This window comes from Cyprinus carpio, chromosome B22 (genome assembly GCF_018340385.1).
Source record: "Cyprinus carpio isolate SPL01 chromosome B22, ASM1834038v1, whole genome shotgun sequence".
Classification (NCBI taxonomy): domain Eukaryota; kingdom Metazoa; phylum Chordata; class Actinopteri; order Cypriniformes; family Cyprinidae; genus Cyprinus; species Cyprinus carpio.
Genome location: NC_056618.1, coordinates 37,063 through 63,026, shown reverse-complemented (window position 1 = coordinate 63,026; position 25,964 = coordinate 37,063). Strand labels below are relative to the sequence as shown.

The 25,964-nt window shown below is 35.2% G+C and overlaps 1 pseudogene; it reads right to left on the bottom strand.

Annotated features, from left to right (window-relative positions):
- Positions 1-244: 244 nt before the first annotated feature.
- LOC109067622 lies at positions 245-25,964 on the bottom strand (annotated as a pseudogene).

Here is a 25,964-nt window from a genome sequence, read left to right as displayed (position 1 = left end):
GAACTATATGAGAATCAACACTACGTACTCTACACTAGATAAGGTCACAATGTAATAGTAATCCTACATGATAAACAAAATATCATGTATTTGATAAATGTACAAACAAAACAGAAAATCCTTCTTAATAATCTTTGCAAGATGCTGCAAAAAATACACATGCTTGTTTGTGAGATGCTGCAAAAAAATATTCAGAAAACCAAGAAATTCTGTTTTATAGAAACTGAATATTTTAAGAAACGTTCTAAAGCTGTTGGATGTGCATAGTTATGTTCAAATTAGGCATATATGGATTGATTTGAAATTTGTTTTGCGATTGTTAATGCCACTTTCCTTTCAGCAAAGCGTTTTCTGAGTTTCACTGCCCTTCTGGTTACAAGAACAATAAAGCATATGACCATAGTTTCCACACACACAGAAATTACAAGAATTATTAAATTTATGCATGGGTTTGATACTCCTGGGGGACCAGGGGGGATCTTTGAAGCTTGAGCAATGTTGGAGGTTTCAGATGTTGCATTTTGATTGTCTTTAGACTGAACCGCAAAGATGACTGTGATGCAATTTTGGATTGGTTAAAAACTGAGATGAATGAATACTTTTCATCCTGATCCAGCCTTCTGAGGTGAGATGCCAGCTGTATTGACTGCATGACCATTGCTGAAGCTGCTTCGAAGCATATCAAGGTCAAAGCTCCACCTGATTCTCATAGGATTTAGCTTGAAGGAAAAGAAAACATGCCATGCAAGGCAATTAAACCCTCTATGGTACGCATTATGTTTCTAACCATGAAATATTTTTTTTTAAATAAGTTTTTATTACATGAAATAGCTTCAATTATACAAAATCCCAAAAAAAAATTTAAAAAAATTTTTTGGGGGGGTATTTAGGAAAAACGTTGCCATATGGCAACAGTGTACCACAATGGAAAATGACCAAAAAAAGTAGTTTTGTTCTATTAAACTATGATTATCTTTTCTATTTAAATTGACATTTCTTTTAGATATTGATAGATTTTTATACTTGGAAACTTATGCAAACCCAAAAGTAAGTAGGTTCCTATCATTTAACCTTCAACATAGTACTTAAAAGTTTATAATAATGCTTGCAAACGGACAAAAAATTCGCTTTGTACCATATATGCATATCAAATTCATCAACTTTTTATTGTTTTACATCCACAAAGATTCCAACAACAAAAAAACAAGTCTTTTTGAAAGTATTTTATACAAGTTAAGTAAATGTATGTAGCATGGAACATGCACTAATACCATGTAGAACATGAAAACATAAAATTCAGGTATTACGATAGGGGGCTCCCTGAAGTAAAGTAAAAAAAGTGAAAGTTGTGACATTTGCCAGTATGGTAACCCATACTCGGAATTGGTGCTCTGCATTTAACTCACTCCAAGTGCACACACACAGCAGTGAGAAGTGAACACACCGTGAACACACACCCGGAGCAGTGGGGCAGCTATATATCCAGCGCCCGGGGAGCGACTGGGGGGTTCAGTGCCTTGCTCAAGGGCACTTCAGCCATGGGTATTGAGGGTGGAAAGAGAGCGGCGCTGTTCATTCACTCTCCACCCACTGACAACTCCTACCAGCACCGAGACTCAAACCAGTTACCTTTGGGTAACTAGTCCAAAACTCTAACCCACAGCTGCCCCTCAGTGTGGGTTGGGTTTTCCCAGTCCATCACTGTGCACATGTCTCAGTCCAACTCAAGTCACATTTCATGACATCCCATGAAACTGCAAAAAAGCAGTTCCTTTTTCTGCTGTGATGCAAAGGTGCAAGTCACATTTGCTGCACTTCATGGGGACGATCCCCCTTCAGCCAGGGTATTTGCACTTCCCTTTATTCTCCATGACAGGCCAACTCTGCACACTTCCTATTGCCCTTTCCATAAAATATATAGCTGTATTCATTTTTCTGAAATGTTTGGGTTTCATTTGGGAACGCATATAAAGTCTGAGGCGTTTTGTGTTGCACTGTTATCATTTACAAGTGTGGAGCGTCTCCATCTCAGCTAGGGTTGCCAACCATTCCGAATAATACGGAAATCATCCCGTATTTAAGGCATTAAAGATACATTATTATTTTATGATGTAACTTTAAAGCAACTATTATTTTGTCAGTGAAGATGTTAAACAAATGAAAAACCTTTTAAATACTGGTATAGTAAGTGTATATTTTACCTGTGCCTTGGTCGAGGTCCTCACCAGGTGCTGTCCAGCTGAGAAGCACAGTGTCCTCCTGGATCTCAGCACTCAGATCTGTGATTCTGTTAGGAGGGAAGTTTAGTGGAGTTGTGCCTGAAAGTTTCACCTTGAAACTCTCTCCGGTGGCTGTTCTGGTGAAGTTTCCTACCTCAAGTAGCTCCTCAGAAACTGGAGGCTTTGGAGGGTTCAGCTGCACTACACCTGAAATACATATTTTGAATATTTATTTACACCTGAATATTTTATTTTATATTATTTATTTATTTTATATTATGTTTTCCTGCACACAGCTTTATAGCTAATTATTTTGCTATTTATACACAACAGTTAGTTCCAGTTTGTACATTAAATCAATTACTCTTTTTGAATGGCTGTTGCATGAGTGAGTAAACTGAGTCATTTACACAAACATTCTGTTCGAAACAGAATCATTCAGGAACAAAAACTTTATGTTTGACAAGCTGCATGCCAACTGACATGGTCCCTATGTAGAGTTTACTGGCTCCCTATTCACTGAGCACAGGATATTTGATGAAGACCACTTGACAAAATGCGTTCATTCGGGACACCCTGTAATGACATCAATTATACATGAAGAGTTTGTGGTATGATGACATACTTCTGTAATTATAAATATTTCATTAATATAATTTGTAATAATATATACAGTACAGGTCAAAAGTTTGGAAACATTACTATTTTTAATGTTTTTGAAAGAAGTTTCTTCTGCTCATCAAGCCTTCATTTATTTGATCAAAAATACAGAAAAAAAAATGTAATATTGTGATATATTATTACAATTTAAAAAATAATTGTTTTTTAAATTTATTATACTTTAAATTATCATTTATTTGCTGTGATGCAAAGCTGAATTTTTAGGATCATTATCACATGATCCTTTAGAAAATCATTCTAATATGATGATTCATTATCAAAGTTGGAAACAGTTCTGCTGCTTAATATTTTTTCAGAACATGTGATACTTTTTTAGGATACTTTGATGAAATAAAAAAAAAAAAAAAAAAAAAAGCTCTATGTTTTTAAAATATAAATATTTTTGTAATAACAATATACACTACTGGTCAGTAATTTGGGGTCAGTAATTTTTTTCTTTCTTTCTTTTTAAATAAAATCAATACTTTTATTCAGCAAGGATGTGTTAAATTGATAAAAAAGTGATAGTAAAAAAAAATATATTATTAGAATATATATTATTAGAATTTTTTTTTTTTTTTTTTTTTTTTATAAATGCAGTTCTTTTTAACCTTTTATTCATCAAATATATTAGACAGCAGAACTGTTTCCAACACTCATATATAAATCAGAATATTAGAACGATTTCTAAATGATCATGTGATAGACTGGATGTTACAGTGACACTAAAGGCTGGAGTAATGATGCTGAAAAATTCAGCTTTGCATCACAGGAATAAATTATTTTTTTAAAGTATATTCAAATAGAAAACTATTATTTTAAGTTGTGGTAATAATATTTCACAATATTACTGTTTTTTCTGTATTTTTGATCAAATAAATGCAGGCTTGAGAGCAGAAGAGACTTCTTTCAAAAAAACATTAAAAATAGTAATGTTTCCAAACTTTTGACCTGTACTGTATATATATTTTAAATCTAATATGAAAATAAATGTAGCTTGGTTATATATTTCTCTAATCTTATTTGATTGTATTGTGGAATCTCACTGTAACAATATAAAAACTTCACAATCACGGGAAGAAGGAGACGGGAACCGGCGAACACTCAAATAAAACTTTAATAACCAAATAAACATAAAAAGGCGCGACAGCCTCTCACGGTTCGACTGCCGCGCACAAACAAAAACCAATAACAAAAACCTAAAACCCAGGCCTGGTGCTTTCACTGTCGTCGCGTCCTCTTTTGTATCCTCCCCAATCTCCTTGGTGTTGACTCGAGACTTCACGTTGAACCATTCACTCAACTGATTCTTTCAAAAAGTGATTAATTTAGGAATCAACTATGTATAAGAGCAATATCAATATCATTCCAATAAATTAATTCCCAATTAATATCAATATCATTCCAATAAATTAATTCCCAATTAATTTAAATGTACTTTCAAACCGACCAATATTGATCTTGTTTACCGTTTATCACATATCCAGGTACATACGTGACAGCAAATCTGGTTTGTCCATCTTGATTCTTCACTCTTACTTTCAAGCTACTTCTCCCATTTAACATCTTTGTAATTGTCATTTACCCATCTTTGTAAAATTAATTTTAATTAATTCAAATAAGTTTTAATTATTTATTTTGTGTAATTTACCTGCTCCATTGTCGTAAAAGATGAATTTCTGATTAATTTTAATTAATTCAAATAAGTTTTAATTATTTATTTTGTGTAATTTACCTGCTCCATTGTCCAGGAGTTGTAGTGTATGTGTTAATCCAGTTTCTGACTCCAGTGTAGCCCACACTTCAGCATTTATTACAGGCCTGTAATTCTGACTAACCTCTGCAAACACTGTCATGGGTTTAGTACCATCATTGAACTGCTGGTTCATGTGGGTTTTGACAATGATAGGAGGAACCACATCATGTGACGCTTGACTCGTTACTGTTATAGTGAAAGCCTGATTTGAGGTGGTTTGGATACTGTACTTCCAGTCCCCAGGCTACCAAACACAAAAAAAGTAAAATCATTTAACTAAATCATCACTGAAAAACTAACAACTCAATCAAAAGTTATAAATTAATTAATAGGCCAAGTCATATATTATTTTAACTCGACCAAAATTTTATTTATTCACCAACAACAAACTATAAAAAGAGCAGGTCATATGGTATTTTAAAGTGTCCCAATATTGTATTGGAGTCCCCTACATCAGGTTTTGTAAATGCATCTCTAATGTCAGAAAAACATTGTAATTTTCTCAGAATATATACATTTAATGTTAGAGTCATTTGCCAATGATTAGGAAATGATTCGTTTCAAGCAAGTTCGGAGCAAGCCCCTCCCTTCCTCAAGCCTACTCTGCTCTGATTGGTCAGCTGGCCAAACCTGTTGTGATTGGCACAGAGATGAGCCCTTGAGCTAGTTAGCCAGCACTACCATTGACAAAGCACCTTTACATAAAACAATAATATAAATCAATCCGTTCTTATAATGACATAAAATACAAAAAAACACTTATGCAAGTGAATCGTTCCCACGAGCTAAAGTTTTGCTGCTAAACTGTGAACACTAGGTGGATACGTTAGCCGATGCTAACGTGACTAACTGATGAAACAATACAGTTTGTAAACCAAAATATGTCTACTGTAATGTTTGAAGAACGACAGACAAAATACGCTGGGTCTTAACTTAACTTTTAATCAGAAACGCAGAACAGTTGCATCATCACAGGAGCACCAGCCGAAATCACTCATCTCTCCCGCATTAACCCTGTAAACTGCCAGTGCAGCACAATAAACAGCAGTTTCACAATTATTATAAAGTCTGTGAGCTACACTACATTCTTCTACGGTGTTTGTGGGCAGATCAGACTCTGTTCGTATTTCGCGGGCAGGCGGGGGGGATTATGCAAAGAGTGGTTACCCAGTGACGTTATATAACCGGTAACAGGCAAAAGATTTGAAAATGTAAAACGACTTGTAAAGGCGACTCTAAGTCGACTCTCTCTTTTGAGAGACAATATCTTTATTTATCATGCACTTTTTTGATTAACAACTTTGCAGATTGTTTTCATTTTAAGGATAGCTACGTTATAAACTGCAAAAGAGAGATTTTTCAAAAACCCATCTGACCCTGCTCTTTAAATGTTTATGATTTATAAACTAATAAACTGAATAAATAATTAGTTCATAAAGTGTTATCATACCTCTGCAGTTCCTAGAACTTTTAAAAGTGACTGTTTTGTACAAATCATCATTACTCATATTTGTCTGAGTGTAGATTGAGCCACTTGGGTGATTGTATGAAAATGCTAGGCAAACTAGTATTTCATAGATTATTACAAAACTGGTTTTGTTCCCAACAGTCTGATCCCACTGATACTGTCCCATTGAACCCAATCAGATGTTCTTGCTCCAACACTCTATAGCTAAAGGAATGATACAAATCATTATGATTAAAATACTCAGAATATCTCAGAGTAATAAATGTATCATGTGCAATAAATGAAACCTTGACAAACCTGAACTGGTTTTTTGTGTAAATCACCAGTTGTGACAATGAAAGTGAAGCAAATGCATCCATTAACTGGTTAGATATGATGTTATCATTGGGTGCTAAAAATATTCCCCCTGTTTTTAACATGTAACATTTTTTTTTTTGCAATGAATTATATAAACTGTTGATATATTATGTGATATACACTGAGATAGACAAAGTAAGTTAATCTCATGGTGATATCACTACCACAGTTTTGTTCGCCATTTCTGTCAGTGCCTGTTTGTTTTGCGCCAGCTGCACTTTGTACTAAAAGCTAGTGTGTGTATAATAGCACCACTTTGTATTGCAGATGGAGCACAACCAGCAATGTTGTCCGTTGCCTGACCATCTTGTCAGAAAAATGATTTCATCTCCTAGTACATCCCCATTGTCCTCTTGAAGCACCTGAAGAAAAAAAGGATCACTGACCATAGTACAAACTCTACAATATTACATATAGCACAAACACAAATCCATACTAGTACACTTAATATGGCACCTGTAAGCCTCGACTAAGGCCCAAGCACATATTTGTTGATCCACTTGCTACATTTTTGGCAACAATTTGATAAGATTCTCTCTTGTGATGTCACTGTCAATAGTCATCAAGTTGCTCAGAGTAGAAGCAGAAGAAGTACTAAAGGTTACCATTCCACACACTGGCTTGATCCTCAATGATGTGTACCGAAGGAAATGTGTGGCAGCCTGTCGTGTTGAAGAATTCCTAGGGCCCCTAGCAAAACATGGGGCGAAAAAAAAAAAAAAACAACAACAGCAGCATACATTTGTTTCTTATAGTTTCTAAAATTATTTATCAAACTAATTTCAAAGCATTGGTAACATGAAAAAGTGTATCATAGTAGCATCTTTGATTTCAGATGAAGTTAATGTCTGTTATTACATACTTCCCATGCTTCCTGAGACATCAAGGATGAGACAAACGACCCGTTGTGTCCTCTGCACAACTTTGAAAGATGGTGGCGGCGGAGGGGACTCCAGTGGTTTTAGAGTTTGAAGTGCATCTTTATCCACAGAATCCTCAAAAATTACGGTCCATGTTGCTTTGCCACATTTTTTATTTAGCATGCTTTGAGCTTCGTAATTGTGCTTATTTTTTTGACAAAATGCAGTCACCTGAAAATAGGATTTCCTTTATAAATGTCACCAAATACCCAAAGATGGGCCCAGTTTCTTTTAAACTAACTAAAACGTTTTTTTTCTTTTTTTAATTGAAACTTATATACAACAAATTTTATGTCAACTACCCACATGCAGTAAGTATGTATAAACACCAACATGTTGCAATTATGTTACAAAATTACAAAAAACAAAAACAAATAAAAAAAAAACAAACAATAATATAATTAAATACTAAATACATCTAACACTAAAAACAAATATTAATACAATCAAAGACTTAAATACATCTAACTCTTACAATAGAGCATATCATTTTTAATATCTAAGTCCAGTGAAACCCAGGTATATTATATAATAGTTATAAAGGTTAAACACAGTGCTGTATGAGACATTGCATGGCTAAATTGCATTTGTAATCACTAGATGGCAGTGGAAGACAACTAATGGGCTATTCAACTAATTATAACAGTACTGTTCATAAGTTTGATGGAGAAGTTCAATGCTAATTATATTATATATAAAATCATGTTATAACATACAATCAGATTGAGTCTAAGTTTTGTTCACACAGACACATCAGTTTTTACAATTATGCCAGATTATGATTGAATATAAACTCCTAAAAAGAGAAGACTTGCAATAAGTATTGACACTTATCATTTATTTTCAAATACCTATATCTAAAACAAAAATTTGTGGCATGTATGTCTGTGCATGTGTGTGTCTCTCTCTGTGTATGTGTAAATATTCTTATTGAGTATTAAAAAAATTTAATCTCAACATCAAAACCAAACTAAACCAAACCAAATAAAATAAAATAAAATAACCCTTTTACTGTCAGCCATACATCTATGTTTGGCCTAGACCCTAAAAACAAACAACCTAAAGGTCTTAAAGTGAACCCCGGTAATCGCTGCTTGCAGCTGTATATATATATTGATATATATATATATATATATATATATATATATATTATATATATATATTATACAGTACAGGTCAAAAGTTTGGAAAACATTACTATTTTTAATGTTTTTGAAAGAAGTTTCTTCTGCCTCATCAAGCCTGCATTTATTTGATCAAAAATACAGAAAAACTTTTAATATTGTGATATATTATTACAATTTAAAATAATTTTTTTTAAATTTATTATACTTTAAATTATCATTATTTCTGTGATGCAAAGCTGAATTTTTAGGATCTTATCACATGATCCTTTAGAAATAATTCTAATATGATGATTCCATTATCAAAGTTGGAAACAGTTCTGCGCTTAATATTTTTTCAGAACATGTGATACTTTTTTTAGGATACTTTGATTGTGAATAAAAAGTAAAAAAAAATAAAAAAAAATAAAAAAAAAAGAAGAAGCTATGTTTTTAAAATAAAAATATTTTGTAAATAACAATATACACTATTGGTCAGTAATTTGGGGTCAGTAATTTTTTTTCTTTCTTTTTTTTTAAAATAAAATCAATACTTTTATTCAGCAAGGATGTGTGTTAAATTGTACGGAGCCCCTAAAGGGACCTTTGCAAAAATAAAAAATACACAGACTTTCGCGTGCCCACGAGAAACTGTCGCGTGCGCACGAGAAACTGTCGCGTGCGCACGAGAAACTATCGCGTGCGCACGAGAAACTTTCGCGTGCTCACGAGACACTTTCGCGTGAGCACGAGAAATGTATTGGAAAACTATCTCGTGCGCACAAGAAACCTATGACGTGCCACACGCCGTCGCAATTTCCCGGTTTAGGCATTTGAATTAGCATCATTAAACTAATGTGGGGGGGTGAGAGTGTTTAGAACTTAATTTTTCAAAAGATTGCAACATGGAAGAGATTTTTTATTGATTTTTTGAGGTCCAGAGATTATTTCTCAAGATTTGGTATTGAGAAAATAAAAGGAGGATTAAGGGGTAAATTGGGCGTGTTACAGTTAGGCTATAATTAATCCATATGCATGCCTTGTTACAGTTAGGCTATAATTAATCCATATGCATGCCTTCGTTACCAATGTATTTATAGCTGACATTTCTTTTAGATCAACATAAGTGTCATTGCCAATTATGACTGAAGACGAACTTGCAAAATATATTGTTAGATATGGGGATCGTCTTGCAGTTAGAGCATTTTGCCGGTCAAAGAGACTCGCAGCATGTGAAACCACCAAATCACTGCACTGCAGAGATTAAGAGACAAGATCCAAAAAAAGAGGCAGTACATCAGCAAATGACGGGGGTTTATTAAGCAAACTTTTCAGGTATCGGCAACAAACATGCCTCTAAAGAGACAAGACGACTGGAAATTGGGTGGGATTAATTTTCATAAAGGAGAATTTCACCAGGTTCGGACAAGACATGGAAGGAGGAACGCGACAATGTGACGGTTAAAAAGAATACTTCGGTTGAGGAACTGATGAGGATTGGGAAGGATTTGTTTTTTCCTAAAGGGGTTTCTTCAAAAGGCCCAGCTGCAAGCTATACTTTTGAGATGCGAGATTTCAGTCAGACCACAATTCCATTCAGTATTACAGTGAATGAACTATATGAGCAGAGTTCAACTCAGAATGCTACGACTGTACATATGCACGATGGAAAAGGATTTAGTCAATTCTCCCCAAGTTTCATCAGACTCGTCCTCAGATTTTGCTCCTGACGAACTGGAACGAGAGCCAAGAGTGGTAAGTTATGGATTAAATAAAGTAATTTATGTGCATGTCTGTTGTGTATCTATTTATATATAGAGAGAGTGGGGTTAATAATGTTATGTACACTGTATATCTTTAGGTGTTTATATGCTGCTTCCTGTGTATCTGTCTATTAGAGAGCGAGAGAGGATGGTGTACGTTATTTAGAGACGAGAGAATGGGTTAATAATGTTATAAAGTGTACACTGTATATCTTTTAGATGTTTATATGCTTTCTATGTATCTATGATAGAGAAAGAAGAGAGAGAGGAGAAAAATGGGTACTATAATAATATAATTGTACACCGTATATCTTCTGATGTTTATATGCCTCCTTTCAACAGACAGAGAGTACTAGGGAGAACCAGAAGCATGGCAAGAATATTAGGACAACCAACTTCCTCAAACCAAGTGATCCTGTGCCTGTCAGTCATTCATCCACTCATTGAAGAGGAGGATAGCTTCTCTACCAGTCAAAAATTCCAGAGAGGAGAAATTGGGCATCAGGAGACCATGACTGATGATCCTTTTTTTTTTTATGACCTGATGATGTTTGTTCCTTTGTGATGATTGTTTGTGGTGTGTTTGAGCGGAGAGCCAGGGTCATTCGTTGATGTGTCTTATGATCTAGAACTGGAGGACTCAGAGATCCAGATTGGAATTGCACATGATAATTTTGCCATTTTGGATTCCACTCTTTCCTGGAATACAGAAGATGGGGATCCCTAGACAGGTAGTATATGTATGATATTATATACTAATTTTTTTTTACTATGATTATTTATTTATTTTAACATAATTTAAAACCTTAAAAGGGATAGTACTCTTAAAATCTGTTATTTATTCTATTTGAATTTTTTTTCTTTCTACTGTGGAACCCACATCAGGAGAAATCTTGAATCACTTTTTACACTGTAAAATAATAGTATAATATAGCTTGTGGTTCATTTTTTCCCTCACTTTGGACGGTTCACTTTAGAAATTCAACTAATTTTTTTCCACAAATTCTCATTTTGTGTTTTATGGAAACAAAGGTCGAACAGGTTTGAAATGACATTATTACAGAATTGTCCTATTACATATAAATTATTACAGACATTACTGTATCATTTTAACACTTTACTGAAAATGTCACTGTATCACACTCATGACAGAGGTATATATTTCCATGTTCATATGCTTAATGTATTTAAACTTTACAACAGCTAAGCCTGACACCATAGATGTAATACAATTAATTATCACCAGTACTCATGAAATGGTTTGATGTGGTTTTGTAGTGTAGTGATTGTAAATCGCAAAGGCAGAGTGTTTTTAATGTTATCTTCTCATGTTATAATACTCAGTGATTTTTTAATCCTGCAGAACCCACCATTAATTGATCAACCTCAGATAGAAGGAACATCTTCTGCAGAACAGCTGATTGAAGAATCAGAGGATCCTGAGAGCATGAAAGAAGTCCAAAGTGTGAGAGTGAGAAGGGTCAATATAGTGAAAGATGTTTTGGAGATCTTCTCAAACCCCAAGTATTAAAACAAGTCCTGCGCGTAGAATTCACTAATGAAAAATGCCATTGATGATGATGGAGTGTCACGTGAACTGTACACTGCCTTTTGGGAAGATTTTCTCGCTCAGTGTGAGGGTGAGGAAGAACGAGTTCCAAGACTGCGACCAGACTACTCAGAGAGGGAGTGGCAGGCTGTTGGAAGAGTGTGGGTAAAAGGCTATGTTGATCATGGTGTGATGCCCATCAGGTTGTCTCCGGCATTTATTTTGGCATGTATTGATGGTGTCGACTCTGTCAATGAAGGGCTCTTGATGTCCTCATTTTTTAAATATTTGTCTGCCTCAGAGCAATCTGTTGTTGAAAAAGCTGTTCAAGGCGGCCTGGATGAAAATGATGCAGAAGATTTACTTGATCTCTTCTCACGGATGGGTTCATACTGCTTGCCTCCAAAAGAAAACATTCGTTCTGCTATTTTGACAATGGCTCACAAAGTCCTCCTTTCAAGAGCCCAAATTATAATTGACTGCTTCCGGACGCATTATGCCAACTGGAGCGCATTAACTGAATTCTGAACAGACAAAGCATACTTGAAGCATACGAGTCAACAGAAAGCTACAAAAAAGAAAGTGGTCACAACTGATAAGCCAGCAAAAGATTACTTGAAACCAGCGGGGGGCTAAGAGCAGCTGACCCTAAATCATCTGCAGCGCTACGTGAAAAATCTAGACCAACAGAATAGCTGGTGGAGACTTTCCGCGTGCGATCGTCTGTACCGGTCTCTTACTGTCGACATGTTGTAAATGACAAAATCGAAGTCCATGTTTAATGGATCATGTGGCTTGGACGTAGGCCTTTTGCACATACATGTGGACGCAGTTCTCGATTTACCTTGAATGGAGATTGCTTAGAACAGAATTTCGTGCAGAGTTTGACAATGTACTAAATGGAGATTGCTTTGTAATGGGACATTCTATATGACTGTATTATTACAATGAAATGGAGGTGAAGCTTATTTTGTGTACACCAGTGGTTGTACTGTTTAATTTTTTGTTGTATTATTTCATGTAATTTTTTTTGTAATGTAATTGTAATAATTCTGAACCTCTGAGTAGTCTTAGTTCTCAAGATGTTTAAGATTTTATAGTTTGAACTAGCTTTTTAAAGATGTTTTTTGGAGTCAAGTTTCAATTTCCATTCTAAAGAAAGTTTAGTTTTATACAAAACATATTAATTCCACTGAATTGAACAGAAGATAGAATAGCTATGCTGATAGAATTGCTATCCTGTACATGAGTTTATAGTTGCAAATATTTGTTACAAATCAGAAGCCAGCTATTAAATACCCTGTTAAATAAAGTGTTAGATAACTGTTTAGTGTTAAGAATTAGACATGGAGTAGATAATGTAAATCATTAATGGTTTCACCCCTATTGGTTTGAGGCGAGTTAAAGCTGTTATTCAAACCTTGCACAGAATTGTTTTTATACACAAACAGGTTCATACATTTCAGGCAAACAGTTCACTTTCTAATCCTGTTCCTGTTCAAAAACAGACAGTTTCTTATGGACTGTAATTTTCAATCCATTTAATATTCTGACACGTTTGACATTTTCTTTCATTTACAATTTACTGTAATGCAGAAAAACATGTTAGGTTTGAGTATCCATGTTTGTAAACATTGTTAGATGTCAGCAATAATTAAGTTAGTTAAGTATAATAATCAATAAAATGACGCCCAGCTGTGGATTCTTAACATCTTTCTGTATTCAGTGCATTTGATGACCTTATTAAATTATATCAAAGGGAGAAAATCTGCATACGAGTCTAAAGTGATCGTTCACAAGAAAATCACAAATTCTGGTTATTTAATTTGTGTTGCTTTTAACAAGACTAGACTTTTTTTGAAGGAACACATATGTTTAACGACTATTAGGGCATCAACAGCTGAGAAAACATTCACAACCATTGTATGAAAAATGGTGACAGAGGATGCTGATAACCTGGCTCAGTGCTACATTCTGCTAAACACTTTGTGTTCGCACAGAAGAAAAAGTCCTGAATTTGGAAAAACAGCTTCATGGTACAATAAATGACATAATTTTCATTATTTAATAGACTAATAGAAGGTACTTGCCTAAATAAAACTAATAACATATACTCAATAACATTAAGTCTTTTAGAGACTACGTACTTTTCCTGAAAACTGTTGCCTTAAATATTTGCATAATAAAACCCATAATAACAAAGTGCACCTTTAACGTGCTATACCAGCCTTTTGAAATGAATATTGTAACATCAGAGTACTGTTAGCATTTCATTTGGGTCATCGGATACTCCTGTAAATAAAAAATGCCACCAACCCCTCTATTTATTTTCAGCCTGAGCCACAGGTTACAATAAAGTAAGTATTGCATTCGCTTAGATGCAAGTTATAAGGTCCCTATTGCTTGATATGGAGTCCTTGGAAGCTCAAAGTGTGCCTCAGTCCATAACAGAATTACAGATGTCCATAGAACATCACTGTCACAAGGTAGAGATGAACGAAATGTGCATTCGTGTCCTTGCACAGCTGTAGGTCTCCTGTGTGTCCACTGGTGGACATGTAGTGTCGTCTGTTCTGTACAGCTCTGGGAATAAGTACATGACATTGGGTCTAACCGCTTTGGCACTCTGTCGTTTTTTGAATGGTCTTTATTACAGAGCGCATCCGCACACACGTGCAGTTTTTCATTCCAATTCATCCTGCAATTAAATAAACAAATATTAGACAAAGGTTTGCATTAAATTTATTTAATCCTGCAATTGGGAGTTGTGTATCCATAAACAACCACATTTCATTTCGGTCCTTCATTTAAAGTGACTTTTTAATATAAATGTAATATTACGTAGGCAAATGGTGTTGAGAATTTTATGATAGGTAAAAAAAAAAAAAAAAAAAAAAAAAAAAAAAAAAAAAAAAGTACCCCCCCAAAAACAGCATAAACTTATAATCATAACCCCACAATTCCATGACCTGTGACTTAGAATTAAAGGAGACAGATCATCCAAAACCATGTTGTTCCCAAACCTGAATGAGTTCCTTTCTCTGTTTGAACACAAATAAGATATTGTGAAGAATGGCTGGGTAACCAAGTAGTTTTTCCTTACTAATTCTTACTTGCGTATTTTCTTACTTTTTCTGACTAAGTCAATGTTCTACCATCAGCTGTTTGGTTGTCAGCATGAAGGTAAGGAGCTCATCCAGGTTTGGAACAACATTAAGGGGAGTAAAGGACTGAGAGAATTTCACAGTTTTTGGAAATTAAAAGGGATAGTTTCATCCAAGTCACACCATCAATTGGGGGTGGGGGGGGGGTGGGGGGGGGTGGGGGGGGCGGGTGTTGGGGGGGGGGGGGGGGGTGGTGGGGGGGGGGGTGGGGGGGGGGGGGGGGGGGGGTGGGGGGGGGGGGGGGGGGGGGGGGGGGGGGGGGGTGGGGGTTAGTTTGACCCCACACAAGTTAAAGATCACCTGTGATAAAACAATATACACTTTTGATGATGCAGATTATAAAATTTTCACAAATAGGCATTAGGCAATTTTTTTTTTTTTTTATTAATGTGAATTTTTATTACACAATTATTTACTTATAAGGTTATGGCTGTGGTTTTGGGGGATATGTGGTATTTTATTTTATTTTTACTACTAATTATTTATTACATTAATTCAATAAAACACTCGAAAATAAAACGAATAAGTGGGCAATGTTATGGAGTAATAACAAGGATTCGCGATACTTTTGGTGCATGATGAGTCCCAAAGCAAATGCTTTATATACTAAACTTATGCTGTGCAGTCGTGCATCTACATCTCGTTCAACTTTTTAAGGACAAAAACTCACCTGGATAATTCCCAAGAAACAGAACGGATGAGATTTTTTATCCAAAATCCCCGCATCGAACAATCCTCTGTCCTTCAGGTCAGTGAACAAGAGAGAATGAAATTCCATACTTCTTTCCTGATGAACCCCCACCAATACTCTCTATTCGCTGATTGGCTTTGGCTTGCAACCTCTATGTAACTGTCAATGGTTTGAGTTCCTGCATAATGTTTTTGCGTCTGAGCAAACGCTGAAAGTCCGCTCACGTGCCCGTCTCTGTTCCACAGTCGCCGTCTAATGATCCGAGGGGCAGCCACCTGAACTCTTCCACCTGTTCACATAGTATCCTCCTATTACCTTCGGGTCCCACTGCTGGTTGTGAAACTCATTTAGCCAAATGATCTTACCTTGAAAAGCCGTCAATACAGCCGTTTATGCAACATACCATAATGGCTTTAGTTTATCGTAAGAATCAAAATGCCAGATGTAATTCGGTGGTCCTTTTGCGAAATAGTTTACGGCCGATGGAGACGTCGGCTTTACTAACTCTTCTACTCCATCAGTTCTAACAACTCAAAATTAAAGCGAACCATGTTCTTTCTAATATGCAGTCGTTTTCGTTACACTTTGCATGCATCCACCTATATCGTGGAGCTGGCCTGGCCCGTTTGGAGTTGATGCTGAATAAATGCTATAAGCGTCTTAGACACTTGAGTAATCTTTTAGGTCGAAACGAAGTCTAGACCTCAAAAAATCGTTTAGATGTCGCTCAGTGATTACATATCTGTGTGAAATCACAAGAGCAAGAAACAATGTCTCTCTGTACTGAGAGCCAAGTTTAAAATAGACCTCAGGTAATTAGATGCGCATCCATGCTTTGCTTCAACCTTCTTATAAGATGGCAGAGAGTGAGCCGGAAACTATGCTTAGCGTGGTAAACAGAAAGTTTCATTGAGCCGTCATAGTTTCGTGAGCCGCGTCATAGTTTCACCGTGAAGCCGTCATAGTTTCGTCTGCGCCGTCATAGTTTCTCGTGAAACGCGTCATAGTTTCGATGCGCCGTCATAGTTTCGTTATTCTCGATGATTAGAATAGCGGTTTGCAACTAAAAAAAAAGAAAATTACCATTCAAACATAGTCGCGGCTTAACAACTGTTTACATGTAGGAAAGAGGGTTTGTGGTGGTGGAGAGAGAAGTGGGAGAAAAGGTCTCCACCAAATTTTTGCCATGTACTTTCCACAGCTGGTGCACCATATTTACATATTCATAGATTATAAAATGAGGCAAGGGTGTAGAGTTATATTCAAGCTATTTTAAGGCATGAGAAAATATTTTCACAAGAAAAAACACATTTAAATGTCATTTTGATGATCAAAGATCGTTTTAGGGACAAAATAATTGACTACAATTGGACTTTAATAGAAATCAGTGTGTATTTAATTCCTTATAGTGAAGACTAAGCAGCGTTTAATTTTTACATTTGATTAGTTTGCTGTTAAACCTAATTTGGGCCTACCTGAAACCCTAAACCCGGGGTTTACACTTATGTTAAGCACAGCTGTTTAGAAGTTGTGGTTATGCTTTCTTCTCACAAAATAATGTGAAACGATGCTTGTGACATATAGAGTTTTCAGATTTTAAATATACCTACATATAATCTAAATTTATTTTACACTTTAAGCATTATTGAATATTATCAGTTGTACAAGTTATCACAATTGCATAATGCATTTTTTCTTCAATATCGTTGCAGCCCTAGGTTTTGTCATACAAAAATACAGTCAGCGTTGTTGAAACAACAACAACAAAAGCAAATACATACCTATGAAAGTGGAGTTTGTGGGAGAAAGAGACAAATAGATCTGTATAGATTGAATCATGGTGGTCTCCATACAAAGACATGTTGCGAAGAGTGGATGATGGGGACCGTAAACACCAGGACAGAGATCTGCATGAGTCAGATGGCAGAATAAATTGCACTATAAATAAACATTAATAAAACAAATGGTAAAGTCACTAGTCAAAAGTAGTTTATTGGTTTAATCCTAAAAATCAAAGCAATGTATAACTACACTAGGTAGACAACCAAAATGGGTAATACCATGTAGCGTGCCGCCGCGCCCGCCAGGTGGCATTAACTGCAAGTCGGTCGGCGTGTTAATTCATTGTGAGCTACCGCCAGGTGGCATAAGCGGTGCGAACTGAATGTAGTGGCAAAATTAGATAAAAGGAGAGTAAACAACAATAACATTATGATATAACATTGTAACATCTTTAAAAACCATTAAAATGTACAGTGAGTTAATTTCAAATGTAAGGATAGTCTAGGCTACAGTCTACTCATCAAAAATTAAAGAAGACCTTTACAAAGGATCTTATACGTACTATTGTTATTAAACAGTCATTAAATATAAGGCCTATATATACGGAAAAAAGCTAAATGTTTTCATTTCGGTTCATTGTTGGTTTAAAAAAAATCCTTCAGGTTCCATTGCAGGTCGAGAAATGAAAACGGTCCAGCATTTAGCAATAGTATGATTAATTCTGTTATTATTCTTGATTTTTTCAAACTGCTGACACTTTGCATTTTAATTATTATTTACTGTGTGACCAAAAAATGTTGTATTTTCTGTTTCAGCTGGTTTGTCAGCTGGTGCCTCGCACACATTCATTGGAAACATTAGCCGTTCACCATGCCATTCAGTGAACAGCGATGTCCCACTTTGTATATTTTGCTCATTATGATTTTTTTTTTTCGTTGATACTGAAACAGTGAACTACAAAGCCTATTTTACCGAATGAATAATAGTTAAACTGAAATAGGCAACATCGAATATGGAAGCGTTTGGATTTCTCGAATGAGGTAACCTTACCTTATAGTTCGCTTTAAATTATTATTCATTTATTTTTTGTTTGTTTATAGCTAAGCCTATATTATTATATACTGCAATTTTTATTTATCTATTAAATTATATATTTTTTAATTCTTGTTCTGTTCCTGATAAATTTGTTAAATTTAAAAAGGTTTGTTGTAAAGTGAAGAGAGAACTAAAATATCCTGTTGGCACATTATAAAATTATTAGGCCAGCCCGTTATTATTTCTGAATGTAATAAAATGCAACTTATACATGACTTATAATTTTTTTTTCCTCTCACAAACTTTATTTTTTTAGCCTGTTTTTTAAAAAAATTATATTGTTAGTTCTAATTATATTGTTAGCACAAGTTCATTTTAGGCTATTTAACATGCACTGTGACATTTTACCCTTTTTAACTTATAAACTCCTTGAGATTTTTTAAAGTCAGTTTAATAGTATTGAAGTTCAAGTTTAAAAAAAAGGTTTTAATTGCTTAGAAATTATTTCTATGAATTAATAATATGTTATCAGGTTTTAGTACTTAAATCATTTCTATGAATTAATAACATGTTATCAGGTTTATTCTTGTAGAAAATAGTGTTTATTCTTTAAAATTAAGGGAAAAATAAGGGACGATCAAATATTATTCATATTTGTTTTTGCTTCACCCCTATTTATGTAGGCTACAATTATTCTAAAATAAAAATAAATAAAAAATAATGTCATTAAAAATGCCATCGGCCTGAGTAAATTTGACCATTATAGAATTGTGACTTTAAAGGTTGAGTGATTTAGAATTTGAAAATATACTGTGAAAAATTACAAATGGCATGGGATTTAAAGCATGACAGCTGAGGTCTATGGCGTTAATCCAATAAAGCATTTTTTTAACAATGGAACTTAAAGTTTGAACTAAAATATTATTTCAACCATATAGCCTGTGAATAAACAAAAAACATACTTTTCAATGAAAGAACACTGAGAGTGTAGGTTGCGTCTAGTGTTTGGATTTGTACTTCAATATAATGAGCTCCAAGTTTAGGAATAGCCTACACGGTTCTCTCTCTCTCTCTCTCTCTCTCTCTCTCTCTCTCTATTTAACTCTCTATTTAACAGCATTAACTGTGAAATACATCTATGGGTTAGAATTGTGTCGTTATTACATACAAGAGAAAATAAAAGATCTGAGAGAAAAAAAAGTTTGAGAGAAAAAAGTTATCACACTGATAGCAAAAAAAGCATTTCATGAGAAAAAAAAGAATATATTTGAGAGAAAAGTTTTCATGCAATAGCAAAAAAATAATAATATTTGAGACTAAAAAAAAAAGTTTTGAGAAAGTATTTTCTCATAGAACATAAAAATATAAATTTGAAATTTTTAAAATTATTTCTGAGAAAAAAAAAATCTCTCTCAAAATATTTTTGGAAAAAAAACCTCTCAAATATATATATTTTTTGCTATCCGGTGTGGCTATTTTTCTAAAAAAAAAAAAAAAAGAGTTTCTCTGAAGCAGCTTTCTTTGCTCTCGATGCAATTTCTTGCTCGTGTCAGGATTTTACTTTCACTGTGAGAATTGTGTCATGGGCGGGGCCGTTCCTATTATTGGTCAGTTGAGCATCGTCTTGTCTTGGGAGTCGAACTGAATCATTACACCATTGTTCGGTTCACCTGCATAGATGAAGCCTCTGCATATGGCTAGTTTAGTTGAGCAGGACACTCCAATGTTTGGGTAAGATGATGACACACAGCTGGCTGAACAGTTCAGTATCACTGAAAGATTAAACATTAAAAATAGCACTCATATTCATGAATGAATGTGTATTATATTATTTGCTTGCTAATAGCTAGTAAAGCTAACCAGCCATCATACTAGGTAAACTTGCAAACTCACCTGGTTTATACTATTTTTAAATCAAATGCCAAATGAATGTTTTGATTTAGATGGTTCCATATTATTTAGTGTAGTAGTGAGCTAGTTTCTACCTTTGTACTTACTAGCCTCAAAGCACCTGAAAGGTAACTGCTTGTTCACCCTTCACCATCAAATTATGTGTAGTTAATTACAGAATTGAACTTTACAGTTCATTTCAAGTCTCTCTTCACTGCATTTAATTATTTATTTATTTTGGTTTAACTTTTCTTGGAGAATCTGTTTTTGTAAACTACTATGTACAAAAACCTGAAGGATTTATTTTATTTTTATTTATTTAATTTAGTTCAAGAGTTGGCAAATGCTACTTACAAATTTATTTCAGAATACCGCAATAAAAATGAGATGCATAAACACAAAGGTTACATTTTGTTTAACCCCTTAGCCGTCAAAGATGCGTCCCGTGACCCCCAGATTCAATAATGTTTCACTTTCACAGCACGTTAAACATCACTCTCTTATGATCTGGAGAAACTGTGCATCAGTTGAGAGAAGTTTAAAGACTCTAGCTTCGATATTTGACCACTGTTTTGATAAAAACATGGTTGCAGTGAAGTTATGAATTTATGTCAGAGTGCAAAATAATAAATCCATTATTATGCCAAATTTGAATAGAAATTCACGCACTCATTCATATTCAGTCCGTCCGCAGCGGTTTATTTGTGTTCACATAGACTCACTGAACAGCGTCAGTAAAGGGGATTATAGTCCAAAGATGCATGTATGCAGATATGTGGATATATTTACTGATGTTTACTTCATATTTCTTCAGACAGAATCAACATTTCTATTAATTTCCCACTGATTTACAGCGATCTGATGATAAACAGCCCCTCTCTGGCGCTGTGTGTGTGTGTGTGTGTGTGTGTGTGTGCAGCTCGTCGCGTACGCTGTCTCAGACGAACTCTGATTCATCAACCGCCTTGTCAATCTTTAGTGTCATAACAAGACAACGTCACATCGTGTCACATGCTTCTTTCACTCTTCCGTGTTGATATCTGACCACAACGACACAGATACACCTCTGTACCCTGAAATATCAAATAATAAACCTTGTGATTCACGATAGTAAAGCTTGGTATGATATTTTCTTGAGATTTGGGCCATTTTATAGAAAATATTGAAAATGTACAACTGAAATGCTAACATTAGCGATGTAAAGACTATAAATAGCATATTTACACAACAGTAAAAATGCCAAATGAATGTTTTGATTTAAAATAGTTTCACGCCTTATTTAGTGAGTAGTGAGCTAGTTTCTACCTTTGCACTTGCTAGCCTCAAAGCACCTGAAGAGTAACTGCTTGTTCATACAACCTCCTGTACAACTTTCAACTAACGTTGGTATGCATGGAAGGGCAGCCCTACAGCTAGCTAGCGTTAGACGGTGACTCGATATACCGTTTCTCACTTTAAATAAAGTGATGAAACTATCTAAATCAAAAACATTCATTTGGAATTTGATTTAAAAATAGTATAAACCAGGTGAGTTTGCAAGTTTACCTAGCATGATGGCTACCAGTTAGCTTTACTAGCGATTAGCAAGCAAATAATATAATACACATTCATTCATGAATATGAGTGCTATTTTTTAATGTAATCTTCCAGTGATACTGAACTTGCTCAACCAGCTGTGTGTCATCATCTTACCCAAACATTGGAGTGTCCGTGCTCAACTAAACTATGCGCCAAGGCAAGCCATCTATGCAGGTGAACCGAACAATGGTGTAATAATTCAGTTCGACTCCCAAGACAAGGCGATGCTCACCCGACTGGCCAATAGGGCGTGGCCCCGCCCATGACACAATTCTCACGGTGAAAGCAAAATCTGACGAGGCAAGAAATTGCATCGAGCAAAAGCGTTTCGAGCTCTTTTTTTTTTTAGAGAAATGTTTTCACACTGATAGCAAAAAATATATATTTAGAGTTATTTTGAGAGATTTTTTTCTCAGAAATAATTTTAAAAATTTCAAATTTATATTTTTTATGTTCTATCGAGAAAATACTTTTTTAGTCTCAAATATTATTATTTGGTATGAAAACTTTTTTCTCTCAAATATGATTTTTTCTCTCATGAAATGCTTTTTTGCTATCAGTGTGATAACTTTTTCTCTCAAACTTTTTTTCTTCTCTCAGATCTTTATTTTCTGCGTAATAAAGACACAATTCTAACTCCATATACATCTTCCTTCAGGTAGACTGAATGTTTTTCTGTCTTGCTAAATGTTGGGCTCATGATCAGTAAGTTGTATTCGGCTCAAACTGATTTAGTTAAATAAAAACTTCGCGGACTTTGAAGCTGGGTGCAGTTAGCGTGGAGTCGGCTGTGAAGCGGGCAGCTGGCAGGAGGATTCCGCTTGGTCTTAAAGCCTTCCATAAACACTACGTTCACAAATATCAATGATTTTCGTAAAATAATGATTAATTATCAATTGATAATTTGTTATTATTATGGTCTTGTGAAAACAATAATATTGGCTGGGGGGAAAATAATGAATAAAGAGTAGGGCTGCTGTGAGGTGAGCATGTTTCAGCCAATGCTGCATGACAACACAGCGTTCTCACAGCCAAAAAACAGACCGAGCTCAGTTCAGAAACAAGAAACAGTTCAGTTCAAGATAAAACAAATAAGAATAAAATGCTGTATGCACTCAGCATCCTCCGCCCATAAATCTTGAGCATACATTTTACACACCTGCATTTAAATCGACTGCAATTTTATTTTTTACTTAAGTATGAAAAACAAGTAAAGGCTCCCCTTTAAAATCACTGAAAGCTGTCTAATAATGAAGCTCTTTTTTTTTTTTTTTTTTTTTTTTATACATCATTTGCACTTTGGTGATTATAATGAGAGAACTTGACTTTAAACATGAGGGCGTTTTTATTAATCAGTCCATTCTTTAGAATTTCAATGATTTACTTCATCGATTGCAGGTTTAATTTATTAGTTTCTTGTTTAATTAGGCCTTCTAAGTAATGGGAACGAAAATTATACAAATATATATACAATATATATTTTAGTAAAATAAGAAAATAATTTATAAAACCATAACAATTTCTTAATCCAGTGTACAGACAAATATATTTTCCCAATAAGTTGTTTGTCAAAATAGACGGTTAACGAATAACAAAAATACGTATTTGTTTTATTAAAGAATTTTAAAATATAAATTTTGAATCTAATCTAATCTAATCTAATCTAAACATGCTAGAAAATAAAACAAAACATAATTCAAATAATATAAAAAATAATTCACACCAAATACAAAAGTAAACCACAATTTCTTTTGAATAATATAACACATAATTCATATTATATAAATAATACTGCACACCTATTAAATGTGTCAAATCCTAAAATATGGTGTAATACTGTGTAGCTTACAGAAAATAAACACAGGCACAGGCGCAGGCACAGGCTTGACGCATTTATCCTGCTTGAATTCGTTCTAAAATGCACATAACTTCATAATTACCAAACTTTCATCTGTGAATGTTAAATATTTTAACTACAGTGTTTTCTTTGATTTCCCTGACTGCAGGCGTCAAATGTAACATCAGCGAGGCAAAGCTGGCGTCTATTTCTAGAAAATGTGCTTTGATAAGCTTGTTTGATAACTTGTGATTAAAGCCCCAGATAGCAAACAGTCATTGAAACTATACTGTATCAACATATTCGTTGTCAACATTAAGTCATTGAATCAACATCGAACTCTGATGTTGACTCAACATCATTGCACCTGATTTAATATTGAAACAATGTTGAAATTCTGTCCATAGATCAACCTTGGAATTTCAATGGTATTTCAATTATCAGGAATATTGAAACAATGTTGAAATTTCAACTGAACTAAGGATCTAGCGTGTTGATTTCAATGGAATTTCAATCGTTTTTAAATGTTAATTTTAAATGTAATGCTCCATAAATTAAAAAGCCTGCTTTATCTACAGCCAGGATGTTAAAAGTAATGGGTTATTTTAAATCTTGTATAAACACAGAACACACCACACTATTTAAAAATCAAATTCATGTTTATTAGCCTCTCTACTCTTTATTTACACTTCATTGTCATCTGATGCCTGCAAGTTGTCGATCCAGTCCTCCTGCCGGTCAGCCCATGGCGCTGCCACTTTTGCACAGCTTGTGCAAAAGAAAAATTAGGTGACAGTAACTTGTCCCCCCATCTGCTGAGTAAGAGCATCTAAAACAGAAGATAAAATCACAATGCAAAAAAAATAGCATTTAAGTTAAACAGAACATATACAGGTCCTTCTCAAAAAAATTAGCATATTGTGAAAAATTTCATTATTTTCCATAATGTAATGATAAAACATTAAACTTTCATATATTTTTAGATTCATTGCACCAACTGAAATATTTCAGGTCTTTTTATTGTTTTAATACACTGATGATTTTGGCATACAGCTCATGAAAACCCAAAATTCCTATCTCAAAAATTAGCATATTTCATCCGACCAATAAAGAAAAGTGTTTTAATACAAAAAAGTCAACCTTCAAATAATTATGTTCAGTTATGCACCAGTACATTGGTCGGGAACCTTTTGGCAGAAATGACTGCTTCAAATGCGGCTTGCATGGAGGCCAATCACGCCCCACCCATGCTGGACATGCTGAGCGTGTTATGAAGGCAGAATGCTTCGATCGCAACGCCTAGCTCATCCAGAGTGCTTGGGTCTTGCGGCTCTAACTTTCTCCTTCACACACTATCCCACACGATCTCTATGGGTTCAGTCAGAGAGAGTTGGCAGCCAATATGAGTCACAGTAATACCATAGCGTCATTAAAACCATTACCAGGGTTTGGCACTGCTGAGCAGGTGCCAGGTCGTGCTGAACAAAAACGAATCTTCATCTCCATAAAGATCTTTCAGCCGATGGCACCCTATGAATGGGCTCCAAAGTCTGATAGCTAGCTGCATTGACCCTTTCCCCCCTCTGATAAAAACACAGTGAACCCACACCCAGCAGCCTTAAACAGGGCACCCCAGACCATCACTGGAACTGAGGGTACTTGACACCACTGTGACTTTCAAGGCATTTTTGCCTGTTCCCCTTCTCCCCAGCTCCCTTCCCTCCAGACTCTCGGCACCGTTGATATGTCCGAGAGACCAATGGCAAACAGTCCTGGGCTTTCAATCCGAAAACAGTTACTTTTTTGGACCAATGAGCACAGTCCAGTGGGCTGCAACCCTGTAGCCAGTGCTGCTTCTCTGAGCCCATTTCCTGCAACACGCCGGTGCACGGTGGATCTGGATGTTTTAACTCCAGACTACAGTTCATCTGCTTCCGCCGGTCCCCCCATGCGTCTGGAATCGGTCCTTGCTCCACAATCTTCCTCAGGGCCCGGTCACCTCTTCGCGTTAGTGCAGCGTTTTTGCCACCCCTTTCTTGTTCCACAGACTCTCCACTGAGGATGCCTTGATACAGCACTCTTAGGACACAGCCCTATTCGTCAGAATTGTACTTTCTGGGCTCTTACCCCTCTTCCGCTCTGAGGGTGTCATGATCGGCTTCTGGACAGCAGTCAGGTCGGCAGTCTCCCAT